Source organism: Vespa crabro, chromosome 7 (assembly GCF_910589235.1).
Source record: "Vespa crabro chromosome 7, iyVesCrab1.2, whole genome shotgun sequence".
In the NCBI taxonomy this organism is placed as follows: domain Eukaryota; kingdom Metazoa; phylum Arthropoda; class Insecta; order Hymenoptera; family Vespidae; genus Vespa; species Vespa crabro.
Window position 1 is genome coordinate 1955001 of NC_060961.1, and position 5000 is coordinate 1960000.

General features: G+C 33.3%; 1 protein-coding gene across 15 annotated transcripts in view; it reads right to left on the minus strand.

Annotated features, from left to right (window-relative positions):
• Window positions 1-5000, minus strand: part of LOC124425776 (tyrosine-protein phosphatase 99A) — a 339523-nt gene that overhangs the window by 16095 nt on the left and 318428 nt on the right. The gene's annotated exons all lie outside the window — the stretch shown is intronic.

Sequence of the window (5000 nt, forward strand, 5' to 3'; positions counted from 1 at the left end):
CTCAGACCCCTCGTGCCGACAAGCAACTAGACGCTATTCATTTTGGTACATGGAACCAGGAGTGGAGCTCCTTTAAGACTGGTACTGCATATTCTGTGCGTGGAGAAAAAGCTTTCCGCTTTATTTATCGGTTTTAAGTTTTCCCTACCAGAAGGGAGAGTGAGAGAGAGAGAGAGAGAGAGAGAGAGAGAGAATAACAAAGGCATGGAAAAATGAAATGGACTGAAAAAATATGCATCATACATTTTTCTTAGCTAATTTAAAAAATCTCTTTTTATCCTCTTCGTACAATCAACAATATACTCATAATATTATTTCCATAATATTTAAAAGAGAAACATTATTTTCAAAGTTATTCACGTTAAATGAATAAACTGTTTTAATAATATCTAAACGAACAGAAAGAATAATGACAAACTTTGACGAAATCGATATTATCTCGTTGGACGATTGATACCTTCGGTGCTTCTACGTAATGTGATCCTAGTTGTGAAATTAAAAAAAATAAGGAAGAAGAAAAAAGAAAAAGTAAAAAAGAAAAAAAAAAAATAAAGGTTCGAGGCTGTTAGATGAAGCTCGAAATTAATTAACCGTGCAAATTGAATCGAGCTCCTGCAAATGCCCGCTATATAATACCTAACCGATCGTCGAACGAACATACATACTGATATACATATATATATATATACATATACAGATACAATCTTACATGAGAATAATTTGTGACATTGTTTTGGTATACGTATTCATCATTTTCGTTTGGTTCTTCTCCCGTGAGCAAGTGGGTGCGAGCGAGAACTAATATCAAAAAAAAAAAAATAAAGGGAGAGAGAGAGAGAGAGAGAGAGAAAAGAAAAATAAAAAGTATAAGAGGCAACGAAGAAGAAAGAAGACGACGTATCGATTTACTTCGATTATAGGTACGAGTAGTGCTTCGTCTCGTTTTTCGCTGTCTACAACTGTCACGTCGATTCCGTCGACCTGTTTTATTCAACGAAAACGTGAACGAACGCATTGACTATCATTATAGATAATCATTCTCAATTAAAAGACAAAATAAAAGATTTCAACTATTTTCTTTTAATTATTTATGAATATCTCACTATGTTAGAAATAGATAACACCTGCTTGTTGATATGAAAGAGGGCGATTTTCTATCACTGAAGATAATCATTATTGATTAAATAGACGAAATAAAAGATTTCGTCTATTTCATTTCAAATATTTGTGTAACTTCACAATATCAAAAGTAGATTATCGCTGATTGATATAAAATTTCACGCTCAATTCCATTTCGTACATTTATATATCAATATATAAAACAATTAGTACATGCTAACGTGAATCACGTTATAATGTTTTTTATAAAAATAATTTTGACATAAGTATTAATGTAATAAAAAGAATTTTTTTTTTTTTTTTTTTTTTTATTTAAAATCTTTCTCAAATGCTTCGACAAATTCCTTTTGATTTTATAACAATAGGTTATAAAATAAAAACAAATTCGTACGAATTAACGAAGAAAACTAAAAGGGAGTGAGAGGTTTCGAGACAGGCTTTTCTCTCTCTCCCTCCCTCTCTCTCTCTCTTTCAAAATGTCAATGAAACAGTTTCCATTCTCGTCTATTTGAGAGAACAACACACAAGGCAAGCCATTACGCCCAGATTCGTCCGAGCGGAGAAGAAACGAAGAACGGAGAAGGCAAAGGAACATAACGCGCAGACTCGACGATCGGGCATAACCTTTGTGAGCTGCAACCGGATGATGTCATGCTGAGCCTCCGCACGCACTACAGGGATCCGTACTCGTATTACGGACGAGGTGAAAAATGAATATGATTACGAGGATGGTGAGGCATAGTCAAGGTCAATCGTCCTGCTGCAACTCATCGTACGTTGCACATACATCTCGAATACGGACTTGCAAGTATCTTTTTTTTTTTTCCTTTTTTTTTTTTAATGCCCCCTCGTTTGTAAAATGACGTCATTTCGAGAGAGAGAGAGAGAGAGAGAGAGAGAGAGAGAGAGAGAGAGAGAGAGAGAGAGAGAGAGAGAGAGAGAGAGAGAGAGAGAGAGAGAGAGAGAGAGAGAGAGAGAGAGAGAGATAGAGAGAAAGAGAGAGATAGGAAATCGTAAAAAAAAAAAAAATAAAAAGTATAATAATTGAAACAATACTAATGATATGTACACGTGTAAAGCAAACGATAAATAGATTTACCTGTTTGTAAATTGAAAGCTTTTAGGAATCAAATTAATTGAGATAAAAAAAAAAAAAAAAAAAGAAACAGTTAAAGATTCCAGATAAACACACGTCGATTTATATAAATATATACACGTCGATTTACAATACATATAAAAAAAAAAAAAAAAGAAAAGAAGAAAAAAAGAAAAAAGAAGAGAAAAAGGTCCAAGGTGTTTGATCTTGTAAAGGCGACTCATTGAATTCTTGATTCGTAGGAAGGGCCATTAAGAACGTAAATATACATACATACATACATACATACATACATACATACATATATATATATATATATATATACATATATATATACTATATATAAGACTATATAATCGAGGTTACTACGTTCCTCGTGCGTTCGTTACGCTCGAACGAGCATGGAATATTTGATCAAATCGAATTATGTAAAACGAATTTGTTCCTCCTATGTTGTTTTTCTTAAACGATTAAGATAGATACATATATATATATATATATATACATATTTTGTTAGAAAGTCCTTATCCTAATCGGAGAAAGTTAGAATGATTTTCCAGGATATTCGTATAATTTCTTCGAGTTAGATACGACTGTAACTAAGTGTAAAGGAAGTCATGGGGACGCGAGAGACGTCTCGAGAAGATCGTTTTTCTGTCGTGTGACATCCTTACTACGACCGGCTTACTAACCTCCGCGTGTCTTAGCTTAGCAGCTCTGAATCGGGTGCATAAAACTCGCGAGAGAAAGCGCGTAAGAAGAAAACATTGTGGATGTGTATAGAAAAGATGAAAAAAAAAAAAAAAAAGAAAAGAAGAAGAAAGAAAGAAAAAAAAAAAAGAAAGGAAAAAAGATAGAAAAAAAACGGGAAGAAATAGCTTATCGTTAGCTTATTTTCAACGTAAACAATAATTGAATTAAAAGATAATCAAAATGACGTTGAGATAATCGTAACGATAAAGAAAAGAAAAGAAAAGAAAAAAAAAACATAAAAGAAGAAGAATGTTACGCCATTTACTCCTTAAACCATTTGCTTGAAGAAGAGAATGAGAATAATTAAATAATCGAAATAATCAAATGCATAATGCAGTAATGCAAGTGAATGAACGCGTAATAAATACAAATCTCGTATATTCGTAATATAATGATGTATTATGAATGATATATAATAGAAAAAGGATAGTTTAAATTGGTACGGATAAGTCTTTGAAGTTAGAAAAAAATATTGTAACTTGTGGAAAATTACTGACGGAGATATAATATTGAAAATAGATTTTCTTTGTTACTTCTTTCATACTCTTTTTATTTCCATTAGATTTCGAAGACCAGATTGTTCTCGTTTTAATCAGTCGAAGTAATCGAAGAAGATGTGCATGGTAAGGTATAAAAGGGAATGAGATAAAGCTACCGGTTCGCCTCGTTCCTTCCTAATCATTTCTTCAAAATGACCGTGTGCTCACGGGAAAACTGACCTGGTAAAAGGGAGAGAGATGTTATCGCTACACCGGAGCCGTCACGGAATGGTTTTTAAACGAGGGAAGGCAATAGATAGAGATAGAGAAATACAGAAGAAAGAGAAAGAGTGAGAGAGGAAGGTAGGGAGGTAGGGAGAGAGAAAGATGGATTTTACGAGCTGCCCTGGAATGTCAAAATGGGGAGTGAAAGAACCCCGGGAGGGAAATCGAGAAACGCATTATTGTTTTCCACAGTTTAACCGTACTCTCCATGTTAATGTATGCGTTTTATGTATATATGTATGTCTGTTACTTGTGGTTTAAAGCAAGTTGGAGAGCTTCGAAGTAGGCGAAAGAGTCTTTATTTGGATCGGCTTGCAGTGAGTAACGGTTCGCGAGTGAAAGGAACAGTTGATAAGAAATGGCCGAGGTGTATGTACCTGCTTCTCCATCTGTAAAAGGGAGTAAGAGATAGAGAGAGGTAGAGAGAGAAAGAGAGAGAGAGAGAGAGAGAGAGAGAGAGAGAGAGAGAGAGAGAGAGAGAGAGAGGGTATTATGTTCTCAACGCAACTACAATCGAACTACATACCGATCGTTACTTTTTATTTTAAATCCTTACAAATTCATAATAAGGAACTTGTTTCGATGGAATTAAAATCATATTGTTTTAAATATATCCTTGAATGATTAACCTTCATTTTTAAAATCTAGTTATATGTTCGTTGTATGCGTATCGTTGATTATCCTTCCTCGATACAACTACGAAGGTTATCTTCTTAAAACTCATGGGAATCAAACTCATGGGAGAGGAGTCGACCTTGAAACTAGAGCGTAAAAATAGAATTCGTACGAATTTTTTTGCCAAACGTTAACGTGATTCGAATTTATCAAAAAAAAAAAAAGTTCCATAAGATTTTATCGTTTCTATAAGTTTTAGTTAATGTGCCTTATTATAATGATGCATAATTATATATCTTATCGAGAATTATTCCATTTCAAAGCACTTTTAGGCTATTTAAATGTATCATAAAGCAAAAAGGAAATAAAGAAAGAAAGAAAGAAAGAAAGAAAAAGAAAAGAAGAAAAAATATCTATGTATTCGAGATATATATATATATATATATATAAAATTCTTTATTTTGAGGAAAAGATGAAAAAGAAAATTCAAGATAAACGAAAGACCTCGGGGATAAATAGGTAGACTGCCGTAAACAAAATTAACAAGCTGCATTTTCTTCGATCGAAGGGGGAAAAACAATGGAAGATAATATGGAACGTAGATGACTTATGAGGAAGATGGTATATACGAGATTTCGTCATTATAAAAGATT